Source organism: Anomaloglossus baeobatrachus, chromosome 4 (genome assembly GCF_048569485.1).
Source record: "Anomaloglossus baeobatrachus isolate aAnoBae1 chromosome 4, aAnoBae1.hap1, whole genome shotgun sequence".
NCBI classification, from domain to species: domain Eukaryota; kingdom Metazoa; phylum Chordata; class Amphibia; order Anura; family Aromobatidae; genus Anomaloglossus; species Anomaloglossus baeobatrachus.
In genome coordinates, this window is record NC_134356.1 from 37,045,565 (window position 1) to 37,063,321 (window position 17,757).

Consider the following 17,757-nt stretch of genomic DNA (forward strand, 5'->3'; position numbering starts at 1 on the left):
CACATCGCAGTGTGTGAAGCCGCAGGAGCGAGGAACATCTCCTACCTGCGTCCTGTGGCTCACGCCAGCTATGCGGAAGGAAGGAGGTGGGCGGGATGTTTACGTCCCGCTCATCTCCGCCCCTCCGCTTCTATTGGCCGCCTGCCGTGTGACGTCGCTATGACGCCGCAAGACCCGCCCCCTTAATAAGGAGGCGGGTCACCGGCCAGAGCGACGTCGCAGGTCAGGTGAGTGCATGTGAAGCTGGCGTAGCGATAATGCTCGCTACGCCAGCTATCACCATGATATCGCAGCTGCGACGGGGGCGGAGACTATCGCGCTCGGCATCGCAAGCATTGGCTTGCGATGTCGTAGTGTGCAAAATGCCCCTTAGGATTGATCATCAATGTCTGAATGGCCGGGGTCCAACACCTGGCAACCCCGCTGATCAGCTGTTCTCTGTGTCAGCGGCAGCAGCGGGCAACCAGAAATGCTTAGTTCTGGAGCCACCCTGTCTTCTGATAGCAGTTGCGGCTAGGTACTGCATATCCACCTCTCTTGCAAATCAATAGGAGGTGGAAGTGCAGTACCCGCCTACAGCCAGATGGGGCAGGTCTGGAACTGAGCATGTCTGCCCACCTAGTGCCACTGCCGGAACCGATAGCTGCTGATCAGCGGAGGTGCTGGCTGATCAGATATTGATGACCTATCCTAAGGGGCACTTTGCACACAACGACATTGCAAGACGATGCTTGCGATGCCGAGCACAATAGTCCCCGACCCCGTCGCAGCAGCGATATCTTGTGATAGCAGCCGTAGCGAATATTATCGCTACGGCAGCTTCACATGGACCCACCTGCCTTGCAACGTCGATCTGGCCTGCGACCCGCCTCCTTATTAAGGGGGCGGGTCGTGCGGCATCATAGCGACGTCACACGGCAGGCGGCCAATAGAAGAGGAGGGGCGGAGATGAGCGGGACGTAAACTTCCCGCCCACCTCTGTCTTTCCGCATAGCCGGCGTGAGCTGCAGGACGCAGGTAAGGAGATGTTCCTCGCTCCTGTGGTGTCATACACAGCGATGTGTGGTGCCGCAGGAACGAGGAACAACATCGTACCTGTCGCAGTCGCGTAATTATGGAATTCCCAGACCCTGCACCGATGATACGATTACGACGATTTTGCACTCGTTAATCGTATCATCTAGGATTTACACACTACGATGTCGAGTGCGACGCCGGAAGTGTGTCACTTTCAACATGACCCCTCCAACATCGCACCTGCAATGTCATAGTGTGCAAAGTGCCCCTAAGGATAGGCCATTAATCTAAAAGTAGTAAACAAACTCTTTAAATAATTACCATGAAATTCAACATTTGTCCTGTGGGGGTGCTGTAGGGAAACTGAATACTTCACATTTAGGTCTGATCACTAGAGATCTCATCAAAAGGACAACTTTTTTTAAGAGCATGCTTTTTCTAAAAAGAGATTGTAAAAATGATGACAATTCTTCAAAGGGAAACGGTCACCAGATTTGGGGCCTATAAGCTGTGGCCACCACCAGTGGGTTCTTATATACAGCATTCTAACATACTGTATATAAGAGCCCTGGCCGCTGTGTAGAATGTAAAAAACACTTTTATAATACTCATCTAGGGGGGGGGGCGGTCCAGTCCGATGGGTGTTGCTGCTCTCCGGTCCAGCGCATCCCCTCTCCAGTCTGATGTCTCCTCTCTCCAGTCCGGCGCATCCTCTCTGCTGCGATCTCCGTCCTCCTTCTACCCAGCCCAGTGTGCATGATGCATACTATGTCATCCACACTAGGTGACACTGCGGACCTGCACAGGCGCACTAAGACCTACCCTTCTGAGGGTAGATCAAAGTACTGTAATGTGCATGCGCAAGGAAAGGTTAAAGACCGCCCGCGCATGCGCACTACAGTACTTTGATCTACCCTGAGCAGGGCAGATCAAAGTGGACCTGCGCAGGACCACAGTCGCGACTAGTGTGGATGACGTAGAATGTGTCACGCACACGGGCCTCAGAAGGAGGAGGATGGTGATCATCACAGAGAAGAGGCAGGAGGCGCCGGACTGAAGAACAACAACACACATTGAACTGGACCGTCCCCTTAGGTGAGTATTATAAAGATGTTTTATACATTCTATAGCGCGGCCTGGGCTCTTATATACTGTATTCTGGAATGCTGTATATAAGAGCTTAGTTTTGGTGGCCGTAGCTTATAGGGGCCAAATCTGGTGACAGGTTCCCTTTAAAATGTAAGCTATTTTGTGTACAGTATATATAAAAAAAGACATTCTCAACCCAAAGAAAAGTGATAACAGAGTACAGAAATGCCCTGTTATAATGGAGTGATGTCCTCGGAAATCTCCAGAAGTCATGGAACATTGTTACCAATCATGCCTTTTTTTTTTATACTTCTGTGTCTTTCTGTTATTACACCTGAATATTTTGAAATAAATTGACAACTGGGCGTTACCACTTACCTTTTCGAAGTGGGTGTGACTTGTTGACTTAGCTTGGAATCTCAAACTCTGATTGGATAGTGTCAGACTCTGTATGGACACGCCCCCCCCTAGCCCCCTCCCCCATTTTTTATTTATAAACTTCCGGGAGAAATAACAGAAGGCAACACAATGTAGTATTTTATGAAAAGAATACTGTTATTTACTAAAACAACAATGACGGATCTCTTAAAAGTGATGGGTGGGTTGGACTCCACCAAGTTTGATGCTTTAAATTTTTGAACATTGCTTCCAAATTGCTGATTGGTTGATGTTGCTGGGAGTTGTAGTTCTCCAAGATCTAATACCCAGTAACAGGACACAGTGTAGTAATGTTATTATAGAAATCCTCAGACTTAATTCCTTAAGTGAAGCGATATCCGTGACATGCCGAGGTCACATGTCACCCCTGCATCGGCCTCCGCAGGGTTAATGATAGCTTTTATGCTTTTTGTAACCTAAAACCAAGTACAGAAAGGAGACTGGAGCCTGACAAAAGATTGTTGGAAGCCAATAATACCACATAGCCTTCCTATAAACAATCCTAACAAAGCTCTGCGCTTGCCATCTGTTTTGTATCATTTGGATTAATGTTTGCAATCCATATTAGAACAATGGGCCTTCTAAGCTGCACACTTTGTAGTTTTGTTTTGTTTTTAAGGGGTTTATTTTATTTCATTAAACATTTCAAAAATTTGTCACAGATTGGGGAAGGAATTTTTGAATAATTTTAAAAGTTTTGATTTAAAAAAATGTTCAATTTTGGTCACTATTTCTCTATTATTATTATTATTATTATTATTATTATCATCGTCATTATTTTATTATTATTATTATTATTATTATTATTACTATCATTAGTATTATTATCATCATTATTTTATTATTATTATCACTACTGCTCAATTCTTTGTCATTTTATTATTTCTTTGATTTTTTTTTTTAATTGTATTTTTAAACTTTTTCATATAAAAAAAGGATTGCATCCACTCTCTAAAAAGAGACATCTCATATTTTTCTCACATAAAATCAGAATAAAACTTTCGCGCTTTAGGTCAATTAGGAACCAAAATTATTTATATTTGCCAAATGCCAGAATAATGAGAAAGAGAAAGAATGTTTTAATGTATTTTTATTACTTTCTGCAAAGTCAAAATGTTAAAGACACTAAGAGCACTGTGCCTTTAAACAATATGGGACAGCCCATATGATGTTGTCATGTTTTTGGAAGCTTCTGATAGGGTTATTGGCAACATCTGAGTTAATTAGAGACACACCTGTGGATATATGTTAATGCACAACTGAAACACACGGCTTCTTTGTGTGGCATCATGGAGAACTCAAAAGAAATTGGCCAAAATCTTAGGAAGAAAATTGTGGACTTGCACAAGTCTGGTTCATCCTTGGGTGCAATTTCTAGATACCTGAAGGTGCCTCGTTCATCTGTACAAACATTTATATGCAAGTACAAACAAAATGGGAATGTCCAGCCATCATACTGCTCAGGAAGGAGACGGGTTCTGTGTACCAGAGATGAATGTGCTTTGGTCAGACATGTGCATATCAACCCAAGAACAAAAGCAAAAGACCATGTGAAGATGGTGGCGGAAGCTGGTAATATTGGGTCATTATCCACAGTAAAATCTTAGGCAGAAATGGGTCTTCCAAATAGACAATGACCTGAAGCATACTGCAAAACTGGTTACAAAGTGGCTTAAGGATAACACAGTCACTGTTTTGGAGTGGCCATCACAAAGCCCTAATCTCAATCCTATAGAAAATTGTATGGGTAGAGTTGGAAAGGCCGGAGCAAGCAAGGCGACCACCTATGGTATCACGTAATTTGGTTTCTTTGGTTACAAAGTCAGGTTCATTAGAGAATTTTTTTGTTATTTCGATTTGTTCTTTCAATTTATCATTAAGAGAGGCTAGTGTCTGTTTCTCTTGATCTAACAACAGCTGCATAAATTTTAGGGAGCATGCTGTTGCTTCATTTTCCCATTTGGTGATGAATTCAGAGTTTCTATGTCTAGGGCCTGGAGTGAGCGTGATCCTGAGTCCCCTAGGGACTATGCCGGCCTTCAAATAATTCTCAAGGCTCTGTGTTTCCCACCAAGAGGTGGTCTGATCCTGGTAGGTCTGAGTTAATTCTTTGAAGGCCGTATTAAATGACGGTGTATATTTCCTCTGGCTAAATGCTTGTTCCGAAAATACCTCCTTAGCTTCCTCCAACCATAACTCGGTATTTATACCTGTTGATAAAAAACCGGCCATACCTTCCAAAAAATTAACAAATACCAGCAGTATAGAAACAGGTGATGAGAAGCCGTTCCCAAATTACCTCTCAAAATTAAGATAAGTATCAGCAGTGAGAAAGGGAATAATACATAACTTTTATTAGAATTATTAGAAAAATTGCGTAGTGCTGCAATTTATAAATTAATTTTTTGTGCAAAAAAATGAAACAATACTCATGTCCAAGAGGACCAACAAAGATAGCGTTGGAGCCCCCCCGGTGGTGTCCGTCAATGATAGACCATAATCACCAGATGGACATTGAGGGGCTTCGACGCCAAATCAGTGTCCAAGATTCATAGACACTGTGAATTGATGACTACTATGAGCCGGATAAATGGGGCAACAACCTATAATCCTATTAGTCAGGTTAGGGTCATGGGAGGATATATTCCAGTGGGAACCAAGCCCCCCAATAGGACTCACCAATGTAATATACAGTATGGGGTTACTAAATCCCCCAAAAAACAAGCTTTTCATACATGTAAACACCAATTACCAACCATAACCTAACAGAAATCTAACAAAAATCCATCCAAGATCACAGTGGTGTTTCTTGGATTTAATTCAGAGTATAATCACGGCAGTAAACATATAGGTATAATTATTGCCTCTTGCTTATAATGACCGGCTCATTTATACATCATGCAATTATAAATAGAGAAATGGAATGGTCTCACCCAGTTGTAGGTGCAGGTCAGTAGTTAGAAGGGGGTCATCAGGATAGATGAATCGGGTGGCTGTCCATGGCCGGGCAGGAGCTCTCTCCCTGGACATGCCCGGCCATGGACAGCCACCCGATTCATCTATCCTGATGACCCCCTTCTAACTACTGACCTGCACCTACAACTGGGTGAGACCATTCCATTTCTCTATTTATAATTGCATGATGTATAAATGAGCCGGTCATTATAAGCAAGAGGCAATAATTATACCTATATGTTTACTGCCGTGATTATACTCTGAATTAAATCCAAGAAACACCACTGTGATCTTGGATGGATTTTTGTTAGATTTCTGTTAGGTTATGGTTGGTAATTGGTGTTTACATGTATGAAAAGCTTGTTTTTTGGGGGATTTAGTAACCCCATACTGTATATTACATTGGTGAGTCCTATTGGGGGGCTTGGTTCCCACTGGAATATATCCTCCCATGACCCTAACCTGACTAATAGGATTATAGGTTGTTGCCCCATTTATCCGGCTCATAGTAGTCATCAATTCACAGTGTCTATGAATCTTGGACACTGATTTGGCGTCGAAGCCCCTCAATGTCCATCTGGTGATTATGGTCTATCATTGACGGACACCACCGGGGGGGCTCCAACGCTATCTTTGTTGGTCCTCTTGGACATGAGTATTGTTTCATTTTTTTGCACAAAAAATTAATTTATAAATTGCAGCACTACGCAATTTTTCTAATAATTCTAATAAAAGTTATGTATTATTCCCTTTCTCACTGCTGATACTTATCTTAATTTTGAGAGGTAATTTGGGAACGGCTTCTCATCACCTGTTTCTATACTGCTGGTATTTGTTAATTTTTTGGAAGGTATGGCCGGTTTTTTATCAACAGGTATAAATACCGAGTTATGGTTGGAGGAAGCTAAGGAGGTATTTTCGGAACAAGCATTTAGCCAGAGGAAATATACACCGTCATTTAATACGGCCTTCAAAGAATTAACTCAGACCTACCAGGATCAGACCACCTCTTGGTGGGAAACACAGAGCCTTGAGAATTATTTGAAGGCCGGCATAGTCCCTAGGGGACTCAGGATCACGCTCACTCCAGGCCCTAGACATAGAAACTCTGAATTCATCACCAAATGGGAAAATGAAGCAACAGCATGCTCCCTAAAATTTATGCAGCTGTTGTTAGATCAAGAGAAACAGACACTAGCCTCTCTTAATGATAAATTGAAAGAACAAGGCGACCACCTACAAACATGGGTCAGTTACACCAATTTTATCAGGAGGAATGGGCTCAAATTTCTACCAACTCTTGTAAGAAGCTTGTGGAAGGATCCAAAACATTTCACCCAAGTCATAGAGTATAAGGGCAATGGCACCAAAAACTAATGAAATGTATGTCAACTTGTGAATTTGTAGAAAGTAATTGAAAGCTAATTAAAATTTGCTTCTAGTTTTACAAAAATTTCGGAAAAGTTAGACTCAAATTTTTTTGCAATTTCCGTCATGTAAATTCTGAATAGGGTTGGTCAACATTTAGGAAACTTTTAAATGGCTGGGAAGGGGTAAAAAAATGACAGTGCAGCCCTATTCTGGTTGTCAGTCTTTCTCTTCTAGCAAAGGCATTGAATTTTAATCAGTACAAGCCCTTATCTGGGCCTAAGGTAGCCCTTTGACTCATATGAGAACTCCCCTTCTATAAAAGATACATTGCCCGATGCAGTAGTTATACCTGGAAATTATCTAGTAATATATACCGGTGCAGTAGTTACAAGTTACACAACATCACTTGGTATAATAAGTCCCGCCCCTGAGGATCAAAGCAACTCCCTTTTAGACTGGTATTTCCCAGAATTATTAAAAAAAAATCAGAAAAGTCAAAGCAAACACAGAACTTTTAAAAACTATAAATTAGAACCCTTCTTGATCTTTGCTTCATAAAAATATGCTTCCCACATTACTTGCTCGGCCATGGTCCACTGGTGGGGAAAGGATGGGGTTTTACATTCCATTATAAGCATTACATTTCCAACATTACAAACCCTTATCTGGGCCTAAGGTAGCTGAGTGACTTATATGAAAACTTCTCTTCTATACAAGATGTTTTGCCTGATTCAGTAGTTACAAGCTGCACAACATTACTTGGTATAATAAGTCCCGCCCCCGAGGATCAAGGTAACTCCCTTTTAGGCTGGAATTTGACAAAACTATTACTAAAAATTCAGCAAAATCAAAGCAAATACAGAACTTTTAAAGACTATGAATTACACCTCTACTTCCATCTTGTTACATAAAAATATGCTTCTTATGTTACTTGTTCAGACATGGTCCACTGGTGGAGAGAGAATGGGGCTGTACATTCCATCATTACATCAGTACAAGCTCTTTTCTGAGCTTGAGGTAGCTCTTTGACTCGTATGAAAACTTCCTTTCTATAAAAGATGTGTTGTCAGGTGCAGTAGTTACAAGCTGCACAACATTACTTGGTAGAATAAGCCCCGCCCCCGAGGATCAAGGGAATTCCTTTTTAGGCTGAAATTTGCTATGATTATTACTAAAAATTCAGAAAAGCAAAGCAAACACAGAACTAGTAAAAACTATGAATTACACCTCTAGTTGATTCTCGCTACATAAAAATATGGTCCGCATGCTACTTGTTTGGCCATGATCCAATGGTGGAGAGTGGATGGGGTTTTACATTCCATAGGAAAATCTAAAAACAATGTATTACTTAACAAAGAACTGCTGAATCCAAGCTTTCTGTCCAAACCCACATACTATATGAAGACACTACAACAAATGACAAATGGTAACTTCACAACAACATGACTATTGTTGACTGTAAGCTTCCTTTCTGGCGTTGGTGACATTTTTGTGAACGTGTGGTACACATTACTTATGCATCGAACTTATAGATGACATTTCCAACTCGCTGGATTATTTCACAGACAGAAAATATATTAGTATATTACTCACAAAAAATTGAGTAATATGGTTCCATAGAGAAAAGATGAACATATCAGTCCTACTTGTCTAAAACTAGCGTAGTTATGTATGCTTTCATATACCACTTTTTAATACATAGCTTTTAGAGTTGCCAAAGAGATTATTTGGATAGATAGATAGATAGATAGATAGAGGGATAGATAGATAGATAGATAGATACTGTGTTTCCCTGAAAATAAGACAGGGGCTTATATTGTTTTCTGCTTTGCAAAATGTGCTAGGGTTAATTTTTTGGGTGGTGTCCTATATTTGCCTCCTGTATTAGTGCCACAAACCTTAGTATCTCTCCTGAGCAAAGAGTGACAGCTGCATAGTCTTACACACTGTCACTCTCAGATCAGGAGTGTCGGATAATTAAGTGAATGAATATTCACCCTCTTCCCCACCCAGAATCCCGCCCACCACTCTGTGTTTTGCAAGGCACTCACATTCTATGCCTGCTGTACTGTATCATTGTACCAGGATTGCATCGCGATCCTCAGTGGTTCTCCTGAGCTGAGAGTGACAGCTGCATAGAAAAACATGCTGTCACTCTCAGATCAGGAATGCAGCTGATTATTGCAGTGAGCAAGCACATGACTAATTATGTGAAAAAATATTCACCCTCCTTTCCCGTAAACCCGTCCACCGTGCTGAGTCCAGTACTGCACTGGTACTGTGTCTGCTGTATTACCGGTAATCCTTGGTGGCTCTCCTGAGAGTGACAGCTGCATAAACATACATGCTGTCACTCTCAGATCAGGAGTGCTGCTGATTATTGCGGTGAGCAAGTGCATGGCTAACTTAGTGAATGAATATTCACCCTCCTTTCCTTTAATCCCCTCCACCATGCTGAGTCCTGCACTGCACCTGAACTCTGCCTGCTGTATTACTGGAACTGCACACAATCATTGGTGACTCTCCTCAGCTGAGAGTGACAGCGTGTATGTCTATGTAGCTGATACTCTCAGCTCAAGAGAGTCGCTGATGACTGTGATCCGCCATCCTCAGGCTGCAAGTACCGGCAATATAGCAGGCAACGTGCAGGTGCAGTACAGGACTCAGAACGGTGGATGGGATTACGGGAAAGGAGGGTGAATATTCATTCTCTTTATTAGTCATGCGCTTGTTCACCGCAATCATTGGTGGCACTTCTGATCTGAGAGTGATAGCATGTATGTCTATGCAGGTGTCACTCTCAGCTCAGGAGAGCCACTGAGGATTGCAATGCGATTCTGGTACAGTGATACAGTACAGCAGAAATAGAGTGTCGGTGCTGTGCAGGACTCAGAGCAGTTGGCAGGATTCTGGGTGGGGAAGAGGGTGAATATTCATTCACTTAATTAGCCGACACTACTGATCTTAGAGTGACAGTGTGTAAACTATGCAGCTGTCACTCTTCTGTGTCATTGCTACATTGTCCTGAGGAAGAGGCAGAGACCCCTGAAACGCGTAGACATGTTCATGCTTCCTTAATAAATGACTTGGAAAATTATCCTTTGGATTGAATGGTGATAAGCGCGGCGTTGATCCCCGATTTCCTTTAGAAACTTTTATCTCACTGATTACGGGTCCGCAGCTGTCTCCACCAACTTCTATGCTTCATGAGGTGTTGTGACTTTCACAACATCCATAGGTGTGTGCACCCTATTATCCTTTTATTGATTTTACCAGTTAAGACCCTATGCACCTGTCTTTCCTCCACAGTTTATAAATTTCAGGTGTCACGCTCACCTCAGGAGAGCCACTGAGGATTGCCATGCGATTCTGGTACAGTGATACAGTACAGCAGACATAGAGTGTCGGTGCCGGGCAGGACTCAGACCAGTGGGCAGGATTCTGGGTGGGGAAGAGGGTGAATATTCATTCACTTAATTAGCCGGTGCTTAGAGCAACACAACGGGACAATAGAAGTTATCTATCCTGAAATAGGGCTTCAAGCTCTATTTCAGGATACTGTTAGTCTGAGTACGCAACTGGGATTTTTTTGGATTAGGATTTATATTTCAAGCATACTCCAAAAAGACTGAAAAAATCATGCTAGGGCTTATTTTTGGAGAAACAAGGTAGATAATGGATGCATAGATGGATAGACTGAGCTGAGAGACATATATATAGATGTAAATGGTTGTTCAAGATATTTCAGGCAAACCACTGAGATTAAGTAAGATCTTTCCATATCAAAAGACACATTTATTTCATACAGAAAATAATACAAAACATATTGAATAAGGCTACTTGGAGGACGTATCAAATTTTGTTTCAGCTTTGAACTGCACAAAACATCTGTCAGAAACATGAGTGGAAAACAGAATATCCTTGCATAACTTTGGTCATTTCATACAATAGCCAAACTGGAGTAAAACTTTAAAAATATGTTTCTTTATTTTCGTGGATATGCGATACAGAAGAAATGTCGTCCAGGATGTTTATGCTGTGCTTGCTGTGTTCACAGGGACATTGGGTGTTGTGTCACCCGGGATATCATTCCCGAAGATATTTGCCAAATCTGTCCTAAATGTCTATAATTATGTGTCCCCCAATATTTGTAGAACATTTATAAATTTGGACCCTGGGTATATATATTGTTATATTTTGGCCTTTGCATAGTTCCTAAAATCCAACTTGGTTAGGGACTAATATTGGCTCTATAAATGCCACCTACAATGCCCATTATGGACCGAAAAATGTTTCATACAGATATGGGAGACCCTGGTTTTACGTAGATGGTGATCGCATTCGTCCTTCCTGAGAAGAACCATCTTGTTGACGCAATGGGATCGCCTTTAGGTTCCTAATGCTTTAGTTTGTGTTATGTATAAGCTTTGTGTTAGGTTTTCACCAATATCAGCAAGGAACCATCTGCTCAAGTCCACAATGATGGACTAAGGTTCTCACCAACAACAGCGAGGAACCATCTGCTAGAGTCCACAATGATGGACCAAGGTTTATACCAACATCAGAGAGGAACCATCTGCTAGAGTCCACAATGATGGACCAAGGTTTCCACCAACATCAGTAAGGAACCATCAGCTAGAGTTCATCATGATGGACCAAGGTTTCCACCAACATTAGCAAGGAACCATCTGCTAGAGTCCACAATAATGGACCAAGGTTTCTACCAACATCAGTGAGGAACCATCTGCTAGAGTCCACAATGATGGACCAAGGTTTCTACCAACATCAGTGAGGAACCATCTGCTAGAGTCCACAATGGTGGACCAAGGTTTCTACAAACATCAGTGAGGAACCATCTGCTAGAGTCCACAATGATGGACCAAGGTTTCTACCAACATCAGTGAGGAACCATCTGCTAGAGTCCACAATGATGGACCAAGGTTTCTACAAACATCAGTGAGGAACCATCTGCTAGAGTCCACAATGATGGACCAAGGTTTCCACCAACATCAGTAAGGAACCATCAGCTAGAGTTCATCATGATGGACCAAGGTTTCTACCAACATCAGTTAGGAACCATCTGTTAGAGTCCACAATGATGGACCAAGGTTTCCACCAACATCAGCGAGGACCCATCTGCTAGAGTTCAAAGTGATGGACCAAGGTTTATACCAACATCAGAGAGGAACTATCTGCTAGAGTTTACAATGATGGACTTTAGCTATTGTTCTAGTTCTTCAAGCCACTGGGTAGAAAATGTCCAAATACAGTTTTCTTTGGAAGAATAATTAATATTACTAATATTGAAGATAGATGACTGAGAATATTGACATCCTCATCATGGATTGAAGACCATGTCAAAAGAATAGGTGGTATAGAATTAACAAATAAATATCTATAAGATCCCAAGAGGATCTCTTGCCCTGGAGGACTCCGGTATCAACCAGGCCATTCATTTTTAATAGGAAGTGTGTTATTCTTTATTTCCCCTGTGGGGGTGCTACAGAGAAATTGAATACATACTGTCAGGTTCCATCAGAGAGTACAGATAATCACTGGGGCTGACAGGAGCATGGTATTCTATTTATTGTCAAGAGATAGGGATGAACAAATGTATTCAAGACTTTGAACTATGCAAAATATTCCCATTCCAGAACCTCCTGCGTTTTCTAGACCTTAAGTGACATCATGATGTCACAGGGCAATGGACATCATGATGTCTCGGGAATAGAGATGAGCGGACTCGTGAAGGTTTGGGTTCACCAGGTTCAGTCAGATTTTAGATAATATCAGTACAGGACTAGACCTGAACCCCAATGGAAGTCAATAATTGGGCAGTTTGGCTCTCCACCCACATACAGTCATCCATAAACAGAACATGTCTGGGGGAGGGCAGGGATTTTGGGATTTTTTTGGATACTACATTCAAAAATGTTGTTTTTACCCCAAGTGAGAGCCATTCAGAGACTGTAAGTGGCTCTCACTGGACCGAGCACCGAGCATATCCGAGAACCTCAATGCTCAATTGAGTGTTTAGCATATGTACAGCACTGGAACTCAGAAGTCAGATCCTGGTTCAGAACGAACCCCTGAACTTTATAGTTTGGGTTTGCTCATCTCTACTCAGTAGGCCTAGTGAACGCTGGAGGTGCTGAAGACTGAAGAAGACTGAAGGTGGAAGAGAAGATTAGAGCTCGAAGGAGGAAGCTAGCCAACGGAGGACTATGTGGGGAACTATGGTGCCAAAACAGGTGAGGGGCAAGTTGAATATGTTTGTAATGTTTCTACTTTTGCATATATAATGCTCTGTTGTCTGGAGAAAATGGCTTTCAGCAGCAAATCATTTTCTAGCCCGAAATTCGGCAGTGATCAAGTTCTCCTGCCAAATTCGAGTGACCCTAGGGATCAAGTTTTGTATATTCTCTCAGTTATATCAGGGTCTATTCTAACCAATAGTCATTGTATTATTTGGAAATCGTATACTCCCATGCACCGCTATCATACACACCTCTATCCATTTATGGCTTGATAAAGGCCCTATGTGGCCAAAACGTTGGGTGTAATTGTATTCTACTCATGCTGCAATTAAAGGGGGTGTTACACGCTGGTGAAAGCACCTGCCCCCGTCGTTTGTACGTCACGGGCAAATCGCTGCCCGTGGTGCACAATATCGTTAGTCCCCGTCACACGGACTTACCTGCCTAGCGACGTCGCTGTTGCCAGCGAACCGCATCCTTTCTAAGGGGGCGGTTCATGCGGCGTTACAGCGGCGTCACTAAGCGGCCGCCCAATAGAAGCGAAGGGGCGGAGATGAGCAGCCGTAACATCCCGCCCACCTCCTTCCTTCCTCATTGCCGGCGGCCGCAGGTAAGCTGTAGTTCATCGTTCCTGAGGTGTCACATTTAGCGATGTGTGCTGCCTCGGGAACGACGAACAACCTGCGTCCTCTACAATCAACGATTTTTTGAAAAGGAACGACGTGTCAACAATCGACGATAAGGTGAGTATTTTCCATCGTTTTAGGCCCCGTTACACGCAACGACAGATCTAACGATATATCGCCGGGGTCACGGATTCTGTGACGCACATCCGGCATCGTTAGCGACGTCGTTGCGTGTGACAGCAAAGAACGACAGTTAACGATGGAAAATACTCACCTTATCGTCCATCGTTGACATGTCGTTCCTTTTCAAAAAAATCGTTGATTGTAGATGACGTAGGTTGTTCGTCGTTCCCAAGGCAGCACACATCGCTACGTGTGACACCTTGGTAACGACGAGCTACAGCTTACCTGCGGCCGCTGGCAATGAGGAAGGAAAGAGGTGGGCGGGATGTTATGGCCGCTCATCTCCGCCCCTCCGCTTCTATTGGATGGCCGCTTAGTGACGCCGCTGTTACGCCGCACGAACCGCCCTCTTAGAAAGGAGGCGGTTCGCCGGCAACAGCGAGTTCGCTAGGCAGGTAAGTCCGTGTGACGGGTGTAAGCGATGGTGTGCGCCACGGGCAGCGATTTGCCCGTGATGCACAAACGACGGGGGCGGGTACGCTCGCTAGCGATATCGCTGCATGTAACACCCCCTATAATAAGGTGATTAATCGGAGGAGAACGTCTGGTGTCTTGGATTTTAAACCTTTTGTAAAAATTAAAAAATAAAATAAGTGGCCCAAACACCCTTTTAATGAATGTATTTATATTGAGCATGATATTTCAACTAACTCAAATTATTTAGGTATTTGACATATTGGGGTCAAAATCGGACATGCTTGACCTTTAATACCATGTTTCCCTGAAAACAAGCCCTAGGATAATGATACAGGATACAGTCAGGGCCAGAAATATTTGGACAGTGACACAAGTTTTGTTATTTTAGCTGTTTACAAAAACATGTTCAGAAATACAATTATATATATAATATGGGCTGAAAGTGCACACTCCCAGCTGCAATATGAGAGTTGTCACATCCAAATCGGAGAAAGGGTTTAGGAATCATAGCTCTGTAATGCATAGCCTCCTCTTTTTCAAGGGACCAAAAGTAATTGGACAATGGACTCTAAGGGCTGCAATTAACTCTGAAGGCGTCTCCCTCGTTAACCTGTAATCAATGAAGTAGTTAAAAGGTCTGGGGTTGATTACAGGTGTGTGGTTTTGCATTTGGAAGCTGTTGCTGTGACCAGACAACATGCGGTCTAAGGAACTCTCAATTGAGGTGAAGCAGAACATCCTGAGGCTGAAAAAAAAGAAAAAATCCATCAGAGAGATAGCAGACATGCTTGGAGTAGCAAAATCAACAGTCGGGTACATTCTGAGAAAAAAGGAATTGACTGGTGAGCTTGGGAACTCAAAAAGACCTGGGCGTCCACGGATGACAACAGTGGTGGATGATCGCCGCATACTTTCTTTGGTGAAGAAGAACCCGTTCACAACATCAACTGAAGTCCAGAACACTCTCAGTGAAGTAGGTGTATCTGTCTCTAAGTCACCAGTAAAGAGAAGACTCCATGAAAGTAAATACAAAGGGTTCACATCTAGATACAAACCATTCATCAATTCCAAAAATAGACAGGCCAGAGTTAAATTTGCTGAAAAACACCTCATGAAGCCAGCTCAGTTCTGGAAAAGTATTCTATGGACAGATGAGACAAAGATCAACCTGTACCAGAATGATGGGAAGAAAAAAGTTTGGAGAAGAAAGGGAACGGCACATGATCCATGGCACACCACATCCTCTGTAAAACATGGTGGAGGCAACATGATGGCATGGGCATGCATGGCTTTCAGTGGCACTGGGTCACTTGTGTTTATTGATGACATAACAGCAGACAAGAGTAGCCGGATGAATTCTGAAGTGTACCGGGATATACTTTCAGCCCAGATTCAGCCAAATGCCGCAAAGTTGATCGGACGGCGCTTCATAGTACAGATGGACAATGACCCCAAGCATACAGCCAAAGCTACCCAGGAGTTCATGAGTGCAAAAAAGTGGAACATTCTGCAATGGCCAAGTCAATCACCAGATCTTAACCCAATTGAGCATGCATTTCACTTGCTCAAATCCAGACTTAAGACGGAAAGACCCACAAACAAGCAAGACCTGAAGGCTGCGGCTGTAAAGGCCTGGCAAAGCATTAAGAAGGAGGAAACCCAGCGTTTGGTGATGTCCATGGGTTCCAGACTTAAGGCAGTGATTGCCTCCAAAGGATTCGCAACAAAATATTGAAAATAAAAATATTTTGTTTGGGTTTGGTTTATTTGTCCAATTACTTTTGACCTCCTAAAATGTGGAGTGTTTGTAAAGAAATGTGACAATTCCTACAATTTCTATCAGATATTTTTGTTCAAACCTTCAAATTAAACGTTACAATCTGCACTTGAATTCTGTTGTAGAGATTTCATTTCAAATCCAATGTGGTGGCATGCAGAGCCCAACTCGCCAAAATTGTGTCACTGTCCAAATATTTCTGGACCTAACTGTATTTGGAGTATGCTTAAAATATAAGTCCTACTCCGAAAATAAGCCCTAGTTAATGTCAGCGCTGGCATTGGGGGGGAAGGGGACCTGCTTAAGAAACTTTGGTGATGTCACAGTCATGTGACCATGATGTCACCAAATGTCCTTTAAATGCGTGAGCCTGGAGGAAATGAACAAAAGATAGTATGTAAAGTATGCGCAGTGTGTGTATGTACATGTGTATGCGCAGTGTGTGTATATACAGTACATGTGTATGCGCAGTGTGTGTATATACATGTGTATGCGCAGTGTGTGTATATACAGTACATGTGTATGCGCAGTGTGTGTATATACAGTACATGTGTATGTACCGTGTCTGCACTAATGATATGATTATATGATTATATTTGACAAAATTTTGATTTTTTTTTTGTTCAAGAATAAATGTGGATTGCTGTTCATGGAACAAAAATAAGACATCACCTAAAAATTATCCCTAACCCATCTTTCAGAGCAAAAATATAATTTAAGACCCTGTCTTATTTTCATGGAAACACGGTAGGTGTAGGTTTACTGAGATCTAGTGAGGATATTTTAAGATCTAGAGTTGGAAGGCGAGGGATTGCAGGATATCATCCTGTTATATATATATATATATATATATATATATATATATATATATGTGCAGTGATGCCCTTTTAAAAACAGCACATACCATTTAAATTAGTTTAAAGGATAGCTAAAACAGTTTTTTTTATTTAATTATTAATCAGTCTTTGCAAAGTTGAGCCTTTGTTACTTCATTACCTTATTTTGCTTCCTTCTCTCCTACACACCATGCTACAGAGCTGTTTTAACTGAATAGTTCATGCTCCTTTAGAAACTGCTTTGATCTGCTGTCCTTATTAAAACATTATTGAGATATACACTCACTGTCTGAGCACAGGGGTGGAAAACAAAGAAGCTCCCACAGGGAATATGAGTCCATATTCTTGCTAGATCAAGGGGATAAAGGATATGGAGCCTTAAATATACCATATCCTTGCTAGAGCAGCAGTTCAAGGCAGCTTCTAAAAGAACATGAACTAGGTTATTAAAACAGCACATTCATCATGGTGTTTGAAAGAGAAAGACATATAATAAAAGAGTATATTACAAAGACTCAAGGGTTGAACAAAAAAAGATTCACGAGACTCTAGTCCATCAGCCACAGACTACCGATGACCAGTGCAAAAATTCTATATGCTGGCAACCTCAGTACCTCTTCTGATTAATAGACCCTGGGGTAATGTAATCCTGGCAGTTTCATGCATTCATGACATTGCACCGAGCCTACCAACCAAAAGAGGCACTGGTGATGCCGGCTGGTAGGAGAAGGTTCACAGGAATCTGGTTCAGTGGACTATGCTCAAGGCTAAACGATTTATAACTTGGCACA

The 17,757-nt window shown here is 42.2% G+C and overlaps 1 protein-coding gene across 6 annotated transcripts in view; it reads right to left on the reverse strand.

Annotated features, from left to right (window-relative positions):
* Nucleotides 1-16,245: 16,245 nt before the first annotated feature.
* NTF3 (neurotrophin 3) overlaps nucleotides 16,246-17,757 on the reverse strand; it is a 155,769-nt gene continuing 154,257 nt past the window's right edge. For all 6 annotated transcript variants that reach the window (XM_075342184.1, XM_075342187.1, XM_075342183.1 and 3 more), the window contains one exon: nucleotides 16,246-17,757. This exon is cut by the window's right edge and continues 1,731 nt beyond it. The gene's annotated coding sequence lies outside the window, so the exon portion shown is untranslated.